The following is a 20332-nucleotide window of genomic DNA, read 5'->3' as shown; positions in this document are numbered from 1 at the left end:
GTGTGCGTTGTGTGGTATGGATGCACTGATCTGAGGAGCGTTTCTTTACTGTTTCTGTAATGTACAGAACATATAGCGTTCAGCATAGAGGCTGCGAGTAAAAACAGAGAAAGAAAGAGAAAGTAACAGAGAACCTGTGAGTGCCCATTCATCACACAACAGATCAATAGATTTCCCTTCAGGCTGTTCTCTTTTTCACTGCAACTAAATGCAGCTATTCTGCTTTTCTGAGCATATAATCATGTACTGTACACACACACACACACACACACACTTTAGTTATGTACAAAAGCAAGAAATGCATTCAACAGCCCAATTCGCTTCTGAAAAATTCAGGTAGTGACAACCATATTTACATTAAGAGTCCAAGTCTCTGCCTCCAGCCAGGTTTCCTAAGCAACCGGTTGCTAGGGAAGGTAGAGTCACATGGGGTAACCTCCTCGTGGTCGCTATAATGTGGTTCTCGGTGGGGCGCGTGGTGAGTTGTGCGTGGATGCCGCGGAGAATAGCATAGCATGTCTCTGCGGTAACACGCTCATTAAGCCATGTGATAAGATGCGCGGATTGACGGTCTCAGATGCGGAGAGAACTGAGATTCGTCCTCCGCCACCCGGATTGAGGCGAGTCACTACGCCACCACAAGGACTTAGAGCGCTTTGGGAATTGGGTGTTCCAAATTGGGGAGAAAAAGATATGGTCTCTAGATATGGCTCAGGTCCTTCAGTGTAAACAAATGGAACAAATGAAAAACCATCTTCGTACCATGTGACCCACATTTGGTTTTCGTCCATTGAAAATGGGTAAAATTCAACAATTTACACATGGAGCCACATTGAGAGCCCCATATCTCTGGGAATTAACAATAAAGGGCATTGAAAATGAAAATACAAAAATGAAAGTTTATTCTGAACTGGAATCTAAAAGGATATTAAGATATCTTTAATACTTCTGGAGTTATAGGCACTCCAACATTGGAAAAACAACACAAAAAAGTGTTTTTTCCCATTTTTGGACGCATACCTTTGGGATATAATGCAACAAAAGGTGCTGAAGTCAACTGATTTTAATAATAGATGTACCAATCTCTGTGAAAAAGTAAAATAAAGATGCTGACACCTTTCTAAGGTTATCTTTTTGACCTGTAGTTTTGCTCCAAAATCAAAGGCGAAAATTGTTATTTTGACCCCCCTCTGCAAAATATTGGAATACTCAGTAAATATTAAAAGTTTGGCTTTCATCATCATTTATGTATTTCTTTTAGCAGTAAAAGTGAAATTTTGAGCCGGGGACTTGGTTGAGTTGACGCAGAATGAACCAATAGTAATAGTGATGCTAGCCTAGATATAATAGCTTGACTGTGTTATCTTGTAGTATGTAGTTTAGTTGAGTATAGGCCTGTCACGATTATTAAATAATTGTCTGATCGCTGTTATTTGAGACAACCGCGATTATTGGGCACTTCAAATTCCAATCAAATTTTAATGCCCAAATGAAGGAATTTTAAGCAAATATACTGTATAAATGCCATGAACGGTGAGTTTGTGTGTCATTCAGTTGAATTCTGAGACCGTCAATCCGTGCATCATATCACGTGGCTTGTTGAGCGAGTTACCACGGAGACGTAGCTCATGTGGAGGCTTCACGCTATTCTCCGCGGCATCCACGCACAACTCGCCACACGCCCCACTGTGAGCGAAAACCACATGGGCCCATGTCTACCCTCCCTAGCAACCGGACCAATTTGGTTGCTTAGGAGACCTGGCTGGAGTCACTCAGCACGTCCTGGATTTGAACTCGTGAACTCCAGGTGTGATAGCCAGCGTCAATACTCGCTGAGCTACCGAGTCCCCCTTTCATGTCATTCATAAATTTCTAAAGCCTGAAAGGGAAATCACATATCCCTGTTTTATTATTCGATTGATATATTTCAAGTTAAATGAGTAAAAATGACTTCTTTATGACACACCTTAACAAATGTGACAATTTATATGACAATTCATCGTGAAAGCCCTAAAACAGACAATTAATCGGCATAATCGCAATTATTTGTTTGACAATTAATCGTCAGCCAAGCTTCATAATCGTGACAGCCCTTTTTCTGGTCATTTCACGTGATTTCACACACTTTGGAACATACATGACAAATGCAATCATATCACATCGACTTCACTAACCAGAACTTCTGTTTAAAACACAGACAGCACAGTTGTGTGTGATGGTTTAAGCAGAAGTCTCTGCTGTGACGTCATACGGCTGTCTGGTTAACCAGAAGAGGAAATGCAGAGGAGGTGGTGGAGGGGGGTGTTATTTAGATCTCAGCGACTGATAGTGAAAAATGTGAATGGGGTGTTTGCAGAGAGAGGAAGTGCATTTTACTCTTGTGCTCTCACAAAAAATAATGTCTGTGCAAACTTTAGCATATAAATGACCTTAAAGTGAACAGACATGGACTATTTGACTAAAACTCATAATGAAATCTCATAATGTATCTATATTTAACAGCTTAAAATTTCTGCAACCTCTCAATGCTGATGTTTAGAGGTTATTTTTAGGGCAGCTACAATATGAACATTTTTGGTCAATACCGATACCGATGTTAACAAAAACCAACACCTTTATTTTGCCACTTAAGGCGGGCGTATATGGTGCAATTTTCGGCTGTAGTGCGAGCTCCTGACCAATTCTTTCCAGTCGGGAGAGATCGCATGGAAATCGTTGGTGCTCGTGTGGTCGTGGCTCACATCATGTGAGAGGCGGAACCGAGCAGCGTACGACCTCCTGATAATTTTTAAAAACGTCTAAAAAATTCAGCCACTGCCGGCTTGAATTTGTGAGGTGTTTGCGGTTGAACAAGCCAATTTGGCGATCTTCCTGAAGTTGACCAATCAGGAGAAGGTGTTACAACTTAAACGATCAATGAAAACTGAGTGTTCATGAAGCTTTTACACATTTGGAGAAAATTGTCTTGTTAAAACTGTGTTTTTCCCATATTATTCACGACCACATCACTGAGAAGGACTCTACAGAAAGGCCATGCTGTTCTCTGCTCTTCAAACAAATCATTTGCCATGTGAGTTGCGCTAGAAATCAATCTTTATCACTCTGACGGACAGAGTTGTAAAATTTCCATCATGGCCTATTTTTAGTCGTCATGCTTGCATTCGTTACAGTTCTAGGGCAACATTTAGGGAGGTATAGCATCTGTTATAACTGTATACTGCATGCACACGATACTGAATATGTGATAGGAAGCACTTCTAGGTGGAAAGTTCTACCTGTCAGTCAACCGCTGCGCTAAAACTATATTTTAAACTTTGCTGTGTGTGGCTTTAAAGCACATTTATATGGACGAGACCTCACAGATCTTCTTCAGCATGTCTGCTATCAACATGCAAACAATGACAGATGAGAAGGACGTAGACTGCATCTAAACCTAAATAATACAGGTAGCCAACTCCACTAAAATAACTCAGAATTCTGCATTTAACATCATATTTGCACTTGAATTATATCTAAGTATAACTGACAGAAACCTTGCGTGAATTTTCCACACTTTCTTTTTAATCTTGTACATTTTGTGCACTTTATTATCATGCAGTAACCGGCAGCAGCAACACGCTGATATTATGATTGATGTATGCAGTCATGAAATCACACAACCTCCCTTCGAAATCTCAGTCTGTCAAATATTGGACTGCATTTGTAATAATAAAAAAATAAAAAAATTCTCCCCAATTTGGAATTCCCAATGCGCTCTAAGTCCTCGTGGTGGCGCAGTGACTCGCCTCAATCCGGGTGGTGGAGGACGAATCTCAGTTGCCTCCGCGTCTGAGACCGTCAATCCGCGCATCTTATCACGTGACTTGTTGAGCGTGTTACTGTGGAGACATAGCGCGTGTGGAGGCTTCACGCTATTCTCCGCGGCATCCACGCACAACTTACCACACGCCTCATTGAGAGCGAGAACCACATTATAGCGACCACTAAGGAGGTTACCCCATGTGACTCTACCCTCCCTAGCAACCGGGCCAATTTGGTTGCTTAGGAGACCTGGCTGGAGTCACTCAGCACACCCTGGATTCAAACTCGTGACTCCAGGTGTGATAGTCAGCGTCAATACTCGCTGAGCTACCCAGGCCCCCTAATTTATTTCTTTTTTAATCGGCAGATGAATTTTCAGCTAATGCAGCCCCCATGCCAGTCTTCTTTTTTATTTCTAAATCACAAGCTATGAGGAAGTAAAGCAATGTCCTCCTCTGGCTTAGTGCGAAAATTCATGCGATTGCTCCGGAATTCACCAGGTCATAAAGTCGTGTTGTGTACGACTGCACCTGTATGATTTTCAGATAAACTCACTTTTAGGGGCTCACAACCTCCCGAGTGTCAGAACTCGCACCGTGAACGCCCGGCCTTACCTTATTTTGTCATCAGATCACTGTTTGCTTCATCGTTTTATCATATCAGCATTTCCATGCTGGCATCAATATGCCAATGGTATTTATTTGGTCAATAATTGGCTGATAAATATTGGCAGCCGATACATCGGTGCATCCCTACATGTGTTAGCTAGCACCTTCTTGGAGATTATTTTTACTTCTTTATATTATTTCCAGAGTATTCTGTATACTTTCATTCTGAAAATCAAACACGCACACACACATCTCTCTCTCACTCCAATCGTGTGTTTTTGGCAGGCGTGTTGTCATAGCACCAGCATCTGTGCCCAGTGAAATGTCACCGGGAGTGTCCGTGTGTTTTGAACGGACGGTGTCCGTCGCCCTCGGTCAGATCAAAAGGCTTCTGGTGAACGGGTGAAGATGTCACGTCACTGTCAGCTCACCTTTGCCACCATCTGCCATCTCACAGACGGTGTGTTTACTGCGTTTGACCCGCTCTCAAAGCGCGCTGTCTAGTACTGTAACGTCCAGACACAGAGCACTCTCTCAATTTAATAGAACCGTGTGGAATCTGACAGTGTCGGTCCAGCTCAAGACACATGAACGATTTTAGAGCGTGTCTGTTTTTTGTTTTTTTTTACCTAAATAGAGATTATGTCATTATAATGGGCTCCAGCTCAATGTTACTTTTATATTTGCCAAAAAAAAGGCAAACTTTAACCAATCCTTCAATTAAGAAAAATTAAACTGTATTGCACATATGTGGGCTGATTGGACGACTTTTAAGACTTTCAGACAAACACTCGCATGTGAAATCTTCATCTTTTGTTGTCACATCAACAAAGGAACATTTTGGTTGCTAGTTGTGTAAGCTGTTTATCAACCTTTTTTCTGAACGCTGAAGTGTTCCACGATTCATAATGGAAGCCTGTTTTCAAATGTTTTTAGCAGATAATGTGATGTTTAGCGTATTCAATGTGTAAAAACTGCCAAATATTTGGCTTTATAGTGCCAATACTTTACAGAGTTGCAAGGACCATCTTTTGATAGTGCCTCACCCGAGTGGGTAGATGAGATGAAGTGATGGCCCGATGTTAGTAACGTTGATATCATTAACTACTTTGTGTTAGTATGACAGCCAATAACTGTACAAGTTGAGCCTGAGCAAATTTTTACTCCAACTAACACATAAAACGGTTGTTGTTCTTCTACTGGATCCCTCGTTTCGTTCTTACAAAGACCGGAACCAAAAAAACATTCAGTGGCAATCAGAATCATCATGGTGGCGCCCAGTGTTTGCTCAGGAAAATTGTGGATATCATGATCTTTGTCTAGATGGCTGTTCCAAATCATAGTTCCAAAAGGGGGCGCTATATCGCGAAAAAAGTTATCACTTAAAATGCTCAAGTCCCCGTATATACATAAGTCAGGCATATGTGGTATCGTTTGAAAGCTTAAAGTCGGACCTTTTCAAAGATAACCATCACTTCTGCATTTATCTTACAAAAAAAATCACAAAATAAGGCCTTAAAACATCTGAGTCGCAAATAAGCGCCACCTAGTGGTTATGTGGTAGAAACATTCATATGAATGTAAAACTCTTTAAAATAGCGCTTAAATAGAAAAGTCATATATCATATGAAAGCTCTCATTCTCAGGATTTTGACCATACAGTTTATTTTGTTGCACTAATACCACAGTTTGAAAGATTTTCAACAGAATCACAAAGTGAAATATGAGATTTGTAAGACATCGAATGCAAACGTCTCTTTTAAGTGCCGATCACTGCTGTTGTAAGCCCCAAATGGCTAAAATCTGCTTTTAGCTTAGGAAGTTCTCTAAAAAAAAAAATGAGCCATTTTTTACTTGTCTGTGAACTTGCTTGGCTGAATAATCCAATGTTATATCTTAGATGTCCAGAACAAAATATGCCATCCAGCAGGTAATGCATGCTAAACAAATCATAAGAAACACATGTTATCTATTAATGATAAAATTATTATTATTATACATCGTCGCAAAGGGGAGGATCTCATCTTTCTAATGACACCTAGATTGAGCTTCTAGTCCACTCAGAGGCCGAGATATTCAATGAGAAACTGGGGGTGGTGCTTGAACTGAAAATTAGACTGAATGTCTATGGACGAGCACATCTGAAATGCGTTAGAGCACCACCTACATTTCAGACCTGTTTATCATGATGGAAGGTGATAGAGGAAAAATATTTTCTAGTGCTTTCTGCCATCAAGTGGAATAATCTGAAATAATTGAGACCAATTTTTGGCAGTTAGTCCACAGTATGTGTAAATGGTGGGCTTTTAAATTGGGCGGCAGCCCAAAAATGCTCTAGAGTTGAAGAGGTTAAAGAGACAGTACCGATTTTTAGAACTTGTTCAACACATCAATGTAAATACTTGTAAGTAGTAGGTTCCCTGTTTAATAAACAGCATTAGCTTTGAGAGGTTTTCTTTCAAATGTAGGCAAAAGGGACATTATAACTGAAATATGCCCATATGAATCGATATTGAATCTAATCGAATCAAATCGGAATCCAATCGAGAGCTTATGAATCGGAATCGAATCGGGAAATCTATATCAAGACCCATCCCTAGTTCTCACTGGAAGCCAAAGTGTCCAATTCCGATTCTTATTTGAGATGCATTTTTGTCTTTATTGTAGATTGCGTGTAGGCTGTGTGTTGGGTTTGGAGATGATGTATGATGACACCTTTGTGTCTGAGATATTTCAGAGAATGTTTTAATCTCATTTTGGTGATTCAGTGAATTGGGGTCATTGTGCATTTTTCTATAAATATAAATATAGGTTAAATTAATATTCCGGTTGATACCACAAAAATGATTTCGACTCGTGTCTCCTTCGAGGTTACAGTGAGACACTTACAATGGAAGTGAATGATTCAATTTTAGCATCTTCATGAATGAAACAGCGATACGATGTTAGAAGAACATGACGAGAAGGTCTCGTTCTCATGAGCACTTCATAGCGATGCTGAATTAATGTTTTCACAAGAGTCTCTCAACATGCTGAGATATACATCCTTCTTATTGTTCTACACCGATCAGCCACAACATTAAAACCACCTGCCTAATATCGTGCCGCCAGAACAGCTCTGTCCCGTCGAGACATGGACTTCACAAGACCTCTGAAGGTGTCCTGTGGTATCTGGCACCAAGACATTAGCAGCAGATCCTTCAAGTCCTGTAAGTTGTGAGATGGGGTCTCCATGGATCGGACTTGTTGGTCCAGCACATCCCATAGATGCTCAATCGGATTGAGAGCTGGGGAATTTGGAGACCAAGTCAACACCTTGAACTCTTCATCATGTTCCTGAAACCATTCCTGAACTGTGTGTGCAGTGTGGCAGGGCGCATTATGCTGCTGAAAGAGGCCACTCAGGGAATACCGTTGTCATGAAGTGGTGTATGTGTGCTGCAACAATCTTTAGATTGGTGGTACGTGTCAAAGTAACATCCACATGAATGCCAGGACTCAAGGTTTCCCAGCAGAACATTGCCCAGAGCATCACACTGTCTCTGCCGGCCTGCCATCTTCCCATGGTGCATCCTGCTGCCATCTCTTCCCCAGGTAAACGACGCACACGGCCATCCACATGATCTAAAAGAAAACGTGATTCATCAGACCAGGCCACCTTCTTCCATTGCTCCATGGTCCAGTTCTGACGCTCACGTGCCCATTGTAGGCACTTTCGGCGGTGGGCAGGAGTCAGCATGGGCACTCTGACCGGTCTGCGGCTACACAGCCCCATACGCAGCAAGCTACGATGCACTGTGGGCACCTATGACCCTGTTGCCGGTTCACCGATTGTCCTTCCTTGGACCACTTTTGGTACGTACTGACCACTGCATACCAGGAACACCCCACAAGACCTGCCGTTTTGGAGATGCTCTGACCCAGTCGTCTAGCCATCACAATTTGGCCCTTGTCAAAGTTGCTTCCAACACATGAAATTCAAGAACAGACTGTTCACTTGCTGCCTAATACTCTATATCCAACCCCTTGACAGGTGCCATTGTAACGATATAATCAATCTTATTCACTTCACCTGTCAGTGGTTTTAATGTTGTAGCTGATCAGTGTATTCTCACCAGTTACGTGCATACAATGGCATTTACTTTAATAAAATCTGATAACTGACATAAATTGACAATCGCAATTTTTCTTTCCTGTGTTGACGTATGACAACTGGAAGTTGGAAGACATATCAAAGAGCATGCCTTATTTTATGGGCTGTTTTTCTGGACAAAAAGCAAAAACAGTTAATTTAAAAATGTGCAAAAGTTTTTTTTTTTTTGCCCATTATTATTTTATAAATAATTATTTTAATATAAATTTTTTTTTTTTTTGGCCAAATAACGTGTATACACCCATGAGTGCAAATCTATGTCATTAAAATAGTAAATTTTATATGTGCTAAAGTATTTTATTTAATTTTATTTTTTAATAACTTTTACTTTTTTTCTCTTTTTTTTTTTTTTTTTTTTTTTACAAACATTTATTTACGCCCATGAGTGCAAAATGAAGTCATCAGTATTTTTGGTCTGTTTTTCAGAAAAAAAAAAGAAAAAAGTACATTTTAAATGTGCTGAAAAGTTGTATTTTATTTATTTACTTACGTTTTCTCTTTTTTTTTTTTTTTTTTTTTTTTTTTTTTTTAAACAAACATTTGTTTACACCCATGAGTGCAAAATTATGTCATCTATATTTTTGGTCTGTTTTTCTGAAAAAAAAAAAAAAAAAAAAGTACATTTTAAATGTTATAAAAATTATTATTATTATTATTATTTTATAACTTTTACTTTTTTTCTATTTTGGCCAAATAACATGTATACACCCATGAGTGCCAATCTATGTCATCAAAACGGTACATTTTAAATGTGCTAAAGTTTTTTATTTTATTTTATTTTTTAATAACTTTTACTTTTTTTCTCTCTTTTTTTTTTTTTTTAAACAAACATTTGTTTACACCCATGAGTGCAAAATGAAGTCATCTATATTTTTGGTCTGTCTTTCTGGACCAAAAAAAAAAAAAAAAAAGTACATTTTAAATGTCATCAATATTTTTTGGTCTTTTTTTGTTTTGTTTTTAAGCACATTAAAAAGAGGTACATTTTAAATGTGCTTAAAAGTGTATTTCTTTCTCTCTCTTTTTTTTTTTTTTTGTACACTAGAAGTCATCTGTATACTACACTAGTTTAGATAGATGACCTCAAAGCTATAAAATAGGCATAAAAATACACAACACATACAAATTGGGTAAAAAGTCTGTTTTTAATTAGAACTATTTTTATAGACATTTTTTGGAATTGAGTAAAATACATTTCATGCTGCCTGCATTGTGGAACCATCTTCGTGTCGGGAATGCACTTACAGTGCCTTCAGATGTTGTCTAAGTAGGCTGCTCACTAGGTTTTAGACAAGAAATGAAAATAAGTTGGAACATCTCAGTGGTTCAAAGTTTTCAGATGTTCTACTGGTCTGTTTTGTCTGTCAAACTGCAGTTGTTTAAGATACTTTCTGGGGAATATTGACGTCATGCACTCGTCTAATCTAATCCAACAAGTGCCAAAAGGTTATGTTTTACATAACCAAGAGTGTACTGTTTTCCAGCACAGTGAGAAAATCACGAAACATCAAAGAATCTGCATTCCTCGAGGAACATCATGGCCAAGAACTATGTGAAGGCCAATAAAACTCCGAGCTGTGTTCTGACGAGTGTATAGAGACGTCCCCTCATTAGACTGATAAAGTGATCAATTAGGACTGAGGGAGTCTTGTTTAATGTGCTTTTTAAAAAGATAGTTTTGGGGGAAATGTCAGGTTGCAGAATCAATGGTCTGCTTCAAAAGCGACAGTTGTGTCTGTCAGAGCTTTGATCACAGAGTGTCCTTCACAGTGTGCAGACTTGAGTCGCGTGTATGGACGGGGTTACTGGCGTCATGGTGGTCATATGATTACAGAGCACCTGGGGTCTGCTGGTTAGTCTGGGTGTGTCTGTGGCTTGAGTTTGTGTATGTCTGTGTATATATGGGTGCGTCTCTCAGCTTTGAAATGTACACCCCTCAGTCTTGAGTAAAAGTTCTCATTTTCCCGTTTTAATAGAAATAGTGTACAAATGTTTCTTTTACCTCTGCCATCAAGTAATTATTCACCCTAGAGTGAAAATTCTGTCATTATTTTCTCACCCTCATGTCTTCTTTGACATCTTCTCTGGAACACACACACACACACACAAAAAATTGACATTTTAAATGTGCTAAAAAGTTTGTATTCTGCTTGTTGTTGTTTTTATATATATATATATATATATAACTTTTACTTTTTTTCTCTGTTTTATTGACCAAAAAACATGTGTACACCCATGAGTGCAACATGATGTCATAAATATATTTGGTCTGTTTATCTTGACAAAAAAAATAAATAAAAAAAATTAAATTTTAAATGTGCTAAAGTTTTTATTCTTCTTGTTTTTATATATATATATATACAGTATATATAACTTTTACTTTTTTCTCTCTTTTTTTGACAAAAAAACATGTGTACACCCATGAGTGCAACATGATGTCATAAATAGTTTTGGTCTGTTTTTCTTGCCAAAAAAATAAATAAATAAAATAACTGTAAATTTTAAATGTGTTAAAAAAATTTTTTTTTTAATTTATTGATTGATTTATTTTTTATAATAACCTTTACTTTTTTTTCTCTCTTTTTGAACAAACATTTGTTTATGCCCATGAGTGCCACATGATGTCATCAATATTTTTGGTCTGAATTTCTGTACAAAAATAAACAAACAAACAAACAAAAAAACGGTAAATTTTTAAATATACAAAAGTTTTTTTTTTTTTGGATAACTGACTTTTTTTGCTCTTTTTTTGCTCTTTTTTTTTTTTTTTTTTTTTAAACAAACATTTGATTACGCCCATTTTGAAGATTCTTCACACAGCTGTCTTCCATAAAGCAACAGTTTGACAGATTCACTATTCACTTACATTATATGGCAAATAAGCACTTTGAAGATTTTTTTTTTAAATTCACCTTCTCTGTTCCACAGAAGAAAATCATACGTGTTTACAACAACATGAGAGTGAGTAAATAAAGACTAATCATTTTACATTTTTTGTAGGTATGCACCGATATAAACATGTTTCACCGAAACCAACTTTATCCAGACACTATTGGCCAATACCAATATTTTGCCACTCACCTTATTTTGTCATCAGATCATGTTTTGCATTGGAATTTATTTAAAAAAAATTTACAAAAAGCTACAAAAGCTTTTTTATTGCATTATTAGTAACACTTTACAATAAAGTTACATTTGTTAACATGAGTTAATGCATTAGGTATCATGCACTAACAATGAACAATATATATTTACAGCAGTTATTAATTTTTAACCCTTTCAGCTCTGAAGGTGTTTTTAAAGATTTCCTGTGTCAGTGGCATACCCAAAATTAAAGGCTTATAACTGGACAAAAAAGCGAGTGGGGTCAAGTGTTTGAAAAAAACGTAAAAGAAAAAATTATGATATAGATTATGAAAAATTCTGAGACACTCAGCCTAAGAAACTGCTGAAAAATCACACACACACACACACACACACACACACACACACACACACACAAAACTCAACCAAAAATGTACTTTTTTTTTACTGATTTGACATTATATATCTCTGGGTGTAAATAAGGTGTTTTGTTCCCAATCATGTCAACTGTATCTGAGAATAATTGTGTTGATACAACAAAGCAATCAAAAGTTATAACATTACAAATATCATTTATCATAGTGTCTAATTAAAAATGTCTAATTCAGTTCCATTAAAACGTCAATAAAAATACAATTGTTCATTGCTAGTTCATGTTAGCTCATAGTGCATTAACTAATGTTAACATTTACAACATTTGATGTAAACATTGTATAACAATAAGTATATGTTGACATTAACGTTAACCAATATTAATAAATGCTGTAAAAGTATTGTGCATTGTTAGTTCATGTTAACTAATGTTTTTAAGTGATACAATTTTTTAAGAGAGCCATAATGACAGATAAATACAAGATAAAAAAGATAAATAAAAAAATACAATAACATGATGATTGGTATGGGGGAAAAAAGGTAATTTTGCACAATTTATGCACTATTTAGAACATTACATATTCATATAGTGCACATCGACAGGCTTTAATTTTTCAGATTTTATTTATTTTGGTAGGTGTTTCTTTATATTAATACACACGCAAAAAAGGTTATAAACTTTAATCAACACAATAAATATGCATAATTAATTATAAATAAAACATCAGTTTTTCCTATCTGCGTTTTCATGCTTATGACCAATATGCAGTTCAACAATTGTCCGATAAATATCGGTGGCTGATACATCGGTTTCTACATTTATCTCACACGTCCATTTGTGTAATTCCATAGTTTGGATGCCTTAATTATCATTCTGACATTCACAAAATGCTCATAATAAAGAATAAGTAGATGTGTCCAAACTTCTGACTTGTAGTGAATATCCAAGTTCAGCTTTAGCTGCCCCTAAATGCCACTTTAAAAAATGTTAAAATATGATTGGTCACTTTAGACGTCAGTCCTGATGGTCTCTTTCTGTCAGAGTGGGCGGTTCTTGGCTAGAATAAGCTCCAAAGTGGACCAGATTATATTTGAATAGTCAGAAGTCTGTCTACATGCCCATTATTCCTCGAATGTTACATGGAACTACATGTAAATGTTAAGGCTCATTACTCACTCGACCTTTGACAGCGCTCCCACCATATTCACCCTGTGATGAGCTTTCCCATGTTTCCACCACTCCATGCATCTGTTCTCCACTCTCATGAAGACCTGACTCGATCCATCACTGTCCAAATGTGACAGCTGAGTCGTGCCTTGAGCTCTGGTGCTCCGGGCCAGCAGTGATGCGCGGCCCCCCGGGTGTCGAACCCCTGTGCTGCGGGTGATGGCAGACAGGCCCCTGCTAAATGTGCTGGAGAGATGTAAATTGCCAGAGTGCAGCTGTCAGAAGTGTGTGTGTGTGTGTGTGTGCAGCAGCAGGGCATGCTTCTGTCTGCATATCTGCTGCAGCAGTGCACCCGCTGTGTGCTTACTTTTCTGTGCCGAAACCTCCTGCTCTGCAATTGTGCTGCGAGTCAAGGCCATTTTTCTGCTGTTTCCCTCAACTTTACTCTCTCTGCTCTCCTCTTCCTCCACATGTCCGCTTCTGTGTGCCAGTAATCCCCGCTGACTGTGCAGAGAAACTGCGCGGGTGTATTTTCTGAAACCCATCATGGGCAGCGATCTTTAGCTGTAACAGTCAAATAGAGTCGATCTTGAATCACTTTTTGTAAATGGGTAATCGAAATCAGTGGTTCTAAACTGGTGGGTCGTGTAAATGCAAATAATAAAATGCATGTATGTAGTAACTATCTCAAAAGGGTGATTCTCTCGAAACAGGTCAAGAAAATGTCCTGGTCTTGTTTAACCTCAAATCAATACAAAAATACATTTTGCATTATTCACTATTGATTTTCAGGACCCTTAAGCACATTTCACCCCTTAGTTCTCATTACTGTAATGCATCCAGACATTTGATCTATTCCTAGGCTTCATTTTCTATATATATATTATTTCTTATTTGTTTCATTTGATTTTGGAGATATAATAGCAAAGAGGTCGACCCATAGTGGATTTTGCCGGTACCGATAACTAAGGTGGTGGAAAACACTAATAACTGATTAATTGGCCGATAGTTTTTAAAATCGATTTATAGATTTTTAAAATATTGTCTTATTCTTTCCTTACTATGACAAGCACAGACATAAAGTCCAAATGCAGCTTTTTGTTCAGCCAAAATCTAAAAAAAAACAAAAAATAAAATAAAATAAAATAATTGAGGTTTAGTGCGTAACGCAGGTTTTTTAACTATAAACAAGCCAAAACACACCAGTGACTCTTATTTTGAAATGACGGAGGCTTGGTTCTGTTACAATGCTCTATATTTAGGTATTTACCAAATTTAGCTTTTTATAGCCCATATATTCACTAGATGAATAAAAATAAAAATATGGATTAATATTGTCAGTGGTTTTTATTTCACCTCTATAGGCCGCTGTTGTACTGTAGAACCAAACCGTTCAAATTGCAGAATCCTCCAGCGCTGGCCACAGATGAACACAAGAGTAAATTGTAAAAAAAAAAAAAACTGTCTGTATAGATTATTACAGATAACCGATAGTTTGAAAAAATCAGTAAAACTGATATATCGGTCTACCTCTTAAAAAGGGTTTTCTTGACAGGCTTCGTAAGAAAGCGAAGAGAAAACACTTCCAGAATCGTATGATATTGACGTCAAATCAAAATCTACAATGAGCTCATTTGCATGGACACCCGAAAGCCATTTATTGTAAGAAAGCTGCTTAAGGCGTTTGTGTTGACATGAATTGTGTTCGTGGCTTTCTCTTTACAGTCAGTACAGTTTTACAGTTTCTCCACAGCAACATCATTTCCTCGCGACGCTTGTGTTATTTGAACAAAAATAAAATCAGAGAAAGACTTGCTAATTTATTCTCTGTTGTTTGGCTTTATTTCCAGATATCCCAGAGTTGTTGGTGTGTTCTTTTCCTTAACTTTCCGTCGCAACCTGCAGTGGAAATGCGCTGCAGTAGTGGGGATTCCCTCTTACTTAAAACTCTGGGATTCCCCCGGCGTGCTTGAGCGCATATATGCGGACGTGAAGGACATTCAATATTTTACATTGGTGTGTATAAATGAGTAAAGTTTATTTTGAATGTGATTTTCCAACTGTACTCTCAGGAATGTTGAATTATTTCCACTGTGTTTACTTGTTGTTGGGCTCCATCCTATAACGTTAGTTATCCGATCTGCTCACGCACATGCGCACTCTTCAAAAACCTGTAAGAACACCGCTTATGTGTTTACATGAACACATAAGCCGCATTCAGTGGGAGAAACCTGGGTGTGTTAAACCACTTTCTCTTAATCTCTTAAACGGCGTACGAAAAAAGGCATTCTCATTTACATGATGTTTAAGAGCACCACTTTCTGCAAAAACCCTGGAATAGGGGGCCTGGGTAGCTCAGTAAGTAAAGATGCTGACTATCACACCTGGAGTCACGAGTTTGTATCCAGGGCGTGCTGAGTGAATCCAGTCAGGCTTCCTAAGCAACCAAATTGGCCCGGTTGCTAGGGTGGGTAGAGTCACATGGTGTAACCTCCTCGTGGTCGCTATAATGTGGTTCTCACTTTCGGTGGGGCGTGTGGTGAGTTGTGCGTGGATGCCGCGGAGAATAGCGTGAAGCCTCCACATGCGCTACGTCTCCACGGTAACGCACTCAACAAGCCACGTGATAAGATGCGCGGATTGACGGTCTCAGACGCGGAGGCAACTGAGATTCGTCCTCCACCACCCGGATTGAGGCGAGTCACTACACCACCACGAGGACTTAAAGCGCATTGGGAATTGGGCATTCCAAATTGGGGAGAAAAAAAACCTGGAATAAATCGTTTTCTTAAGTGCATGTAAACGTAGTCAGTATTTGGCCACGAATTGTTTGTCACTTGGTTGAATCTCAGTTACACAGATATTAACATGAATAGGTTGCAAAGTTAAAAGAAAATACAAATTAAACTAAATTAAATATGGTTATATTTGCAATAAGGATATACCTGGGATAAACATAAGCGTAGACAAAGTTGTATGAGTAAGACTGATTTAGATCACACGAATTCTAAGCTTTGATTGTTTGATTCAAACCTGAATTTGATTCCACCCTCCTTTTCTCTTCACATTGTATTATTCCACTTCAAACCGCTGTATATTTGTGTCATCAATGGAATAGTACACCAAGGTAGACCAGATAATCTTTACAGCAACTGCAAACTGGGCTTGAGTCAACACGGTTTTCAAATTCAGAAAAACTTTTACAACAACCAAACAAACCAAATTTGGACATCAAATGGACTGGAGCAACAAAAGTCTAGTGTGAAAACTGTCTGAATACTCTTGCAGAGAACAGGAATGAACAGAATAAATAATAAACAAAATTATACAGGATAAGTAAATCTAGGCTTTCATGTCATAGCATAGAAAACATGCTTATACTGTTGGAACCCATGTGAGCATCTGTGTTGATCGCTGGAATTTTGCATTCCTGTTTGTTTGTTTTCTTTGCGCTATTCCAGTAAACTGATCCATGGAGCACTTGTTTACCGGAACGAAACTGGGGGGAATCTACAACACAAAAAGCAGCAGAGGGGAAAAACTTCCCACAGTGTCGCTATGGTAATCAGCAGGTGCCTCTGGCCGCCGAGAAGAAGTGAAGCCTTTCTTATGAGCGTGAGAACGAGTGGCCGACCTCTCTCTACCCCCCCAGTGCCTCCGCTCGCCCCCTTTTCTCTCGTAGCGGTGGCAAAACCCGCCCCAGCGGCAACAGTGGTGGCTGCCAAAATGCGCCGTCTGATCCAGCTGCAATAAAAAACCCTACCAACAAAAGACGAAAAGAAAAGGCAGAGAAAGATGGAGAGACTACGGAAGCTCCTGGTTGTCATGAGAACGCTGCAGGATACGGATACGCCAGGATACCAGTGTCAGAAATTAACTTTTTAATTAAGGTGCAAGATTTAACCCTTGAATCAAAATTTGCACTTAAATGATGGTATTTCTAATCATATTAAGACACTTTTTAAATCAAAGAGATCTGTCTCTAAATTCTTTTAAGTTCCGTTCAAAGCAAAGTTGTTGTAAAGTGAATATAAATGCACATATGTGTTTGCAGATCTCTTTAAGTTGCTGGTTTGCTATGTTCCTTGGCGACAGCAAGCAGCTTACAGTTAATAACTATATTTTTAGCAGAAGAATTATTTATATTGATTATTATAATCTAACTGTTTATTGAACGTTGATGTCCTTTATCATAATACTGAGCCACCAGCATCAATTTAAATTTCATTTCTCAAATATTTATCATATTCACACTAATACATTTTGGTTCAAAACGCATTGCTTTTGCTACGTTTACACTAGAGGTCGACCAATAGTGGATTTTGGCGATATGATAACTAAGGTGGTGGGAAATGCCGATAACAGATTAACTGGCCGATAGTTTTTCAGATTGATTAATAAAATGTCCCAAAAAATTATTCTTTCTTTATTATGGTGGACAAAGACAAAGAGTCCAAATGAATATAGTCCCAGATGCAGTTTTTTGTTCAACCAAAATCTCAATAATAACCAGAAAAAATTAAGATTTGGTGCATAACGCGGGACTTTTAAGTATAAATAAGCCCGAAATCCACCAGGGACTCTTATTTTGAAATGACTAAATGATGAATAAATTATCGCAACTATCAACATAGATTTTGCCAATAACAGATAGTTCCAAACAGCAACTATCGGCACCGATTAATCGGTAAAACCGATATATCGGTCTACCTCTAGTTAACACCTCTCATCCACTGGAGCGCCATTTTAAAGCTCTTATAAGGCTGGATAAAAATATACATTTTTCCAATTAATTGCAATCTGCATTTAAACGATTGCGATATAGATTCTCAAAATCCCAAGATCGATCTTTTACTGTAAAGGTTACTTCAGTTTTGGTTGTGTTGATGATTATAGATTTTAAATTAATAGCAATTGAACTGCGTAGTTGGGGCCCTCTTTGTAATTTTTAAAATGAATATTTTTGCAATATACCAAGTTAGAAGGTTCCCTGTATAATTAACAGCTGAGAGAGATTTGTTTCATATGTAAACAAAATGGATTTTTATTTTTTAAAATATACCCAAATCGAATCAAATGGTTTCCGAATCGAATTGAAAACTTGTGAAACAGAATCGAAATCAAATTAAATGAGAAAATCTGTAACGATACACCAAGCCCTTTGGAAAATGTGTATAAAGCATTCCTAAGATACAAATAAATGCATTTTGACAAGAAAAGAAGTATAAATAGTGTAAAATTTCAGCTCGTTCAAAATCTGCGATTAACTAAAATAATTATGCGATTAATTGCGACTAAAAAAAATTTAGCGATTGACAGAACTAGTTGAATTCTTCAGAATCTAATCAAATGGTTTCTGAATCAAATTGAGAGCTTATGAAACCGAATCAAAATCAAATTAAATCAGAAAATCTGTAACGATACACTGAACCCTTTGGAAAATATTAATAAAGAATTATATATAGTGTCAAATTTCAGCACTTTTAAAATCTGTGATTTTATTGTGATTAACTACAAAAAAATTATGCGATTTAAAAACGTTTACAAATTTTAATCGACTGAATTACTAGTTGAATTCTTCAGAATCGAATCAAATGGTTTCCGAATCAAATTGAGAGCTCGTGAATCAGAATCAAAATCAAATTTAACCAGAAAATCTGTAACAATACACCAAGCCCTTTGGAAAATGTTAATAAAGCATTCCAAAGATGTAAATAAATGCATTTTGACAGGAAGAGAAATATCAATAGTGTCAAATTTCAGTGCTTTCAGAATCTGCGATTAATCGCGATTACAAAAAAAAGTATGCGATTAATCGTGACATTTTTTTTAATCGACTGACTGAACTAGTTGAATTCTTCAGAATCGAATCAAATTGTTTTCAAATCGAATTGTGTGCTTGTGAATAGGATTCAAAATCAAATTAAATCAGGAAATCGTTTACGATACACCAAACCCTTTGGAAAATGTTAATAAAGAAATATAAATAGTGTCCAATTTTAGCACTTTCTGAAAATATGTGATTAATCGCGATTAACTACAAAAAAAAATTTATGCGATTAATCGCGACTAAAAAAATGTAATCGATTGACAGAACTAGTTGAATTATTCAGAATCTGATCAAATGGTTTCCAAATCAGATTGAGAGCTTGTGAAACGGAATCGAAATCAAATTAAATCAGGAAATCTTTAACGATACACCAAGCCCTACTGCTTAACACGTACTTTTTGTGTTCCACAGAAGAAAGTCATAAGAATTTGTAAATGACAGAATTTTCATCTTGAGTGAAATTTTACATCAGGAATGTATCAACAAATCATTTGCGATTTTTAAACCATTTATTATGTTGCGATTTTTTTGTAATTTTTTTTATAGTTATTATTTAATTATTTTCGCCAAAACCAATTTGAGAGTGATATTGGGGCTATTTTATTTCCCTTCCACTTTTGGTGGCTTTTTTGCCCTCAGCTCTGGTTAATATCTGACCGTGGCGGGGAGCAACTCCTCCGGTAGGCCTCTTTGGACCTCTGGTGTACCGCTGGCTCATTGATATGCAGCAGAGGGGTCGGCCGCCACAGCTGCAGGATACCCGCTCACAGGGGTCCCAGGAAAAACCAACAAAAGAACAACCCACCCCCCCCACTCCTGGTTTTCAGAGATTTTAATTCCCTAAATCCTCCAGCTCTCCTTCAACGTCTCCTTTCTCCTCTCAGAGCCTGTCACCCGCATTTCCCGTGCTCTCGCGCTCCCTGAGGCATGAATGCAGCGCCCGCAGGAAGTCTCGGGAAGTCTTAGGAAGTTCTCCCACTGGGTGTGGGTGCACGGCATTCTCACACACTTTCTTTCATTTGCCCTTTCACTTTCTTTCTTCTTCGTCTGTGTCTCTCTCAATTTCACTACATTTCTTTAAGGGTTGGGAATCGAGAACTGGAGTGCTTCTTCGAAAGTAATAAAAGTTTTATTGTTCTAAATTGTTAATGTAATCGGAATCAGAACCAGCGACAGAATTGACAAAGATCTTCTTTAGGATGAATTACGTTCATAAGAAGGTATCTTGCGATAAACATTGACAGTTAAAGGAAAAAACATTCTTAAAAAGTCTTTTTGGGAATGTAAAAGTTAGGAAATAGACAGAAAATAGTAGT

The 20332-nt window shown here is 37.6% G+C and overlaps 1 protein-coding gene across 1 annotated transcript in view; it reads left to right on the top strand.

Annotated features, from left to right (window-relative positions):
* The window catches only part of akt1 (v-akt murine thymoma viral oncogene homolog 1), a 103743-nt gene that overhangs the window by 17552 nt on the left and 65859 nt on the right, over positions 1-20332 (top strand). The gene's annotated exons all lie outside the window — the stretch shown is intronic.

The sequence above is a fragment of the Myxocyprinus asiaticus genome, chromosome 17 (genome assembly GCF_019703515.2).
Source record: "Myxocyprinus asiaticus isolate MX2 ecotype Aquarium Trade chromosome 17, UBuf_Myxa_2, whole genome shotgun sequence".
NCBI classification, from domain to species: Eukaryota; Metazoa; Chordata; class Actinopteri; order Cypriniformes; family Catostomidae; genus Myxocyprinus; species Myxocyprinus asiaticus.
Note: the sequence above shows the minus strand (reverse complement) of the source record. Positions and strands in the feature narration are given on the sequence as shown.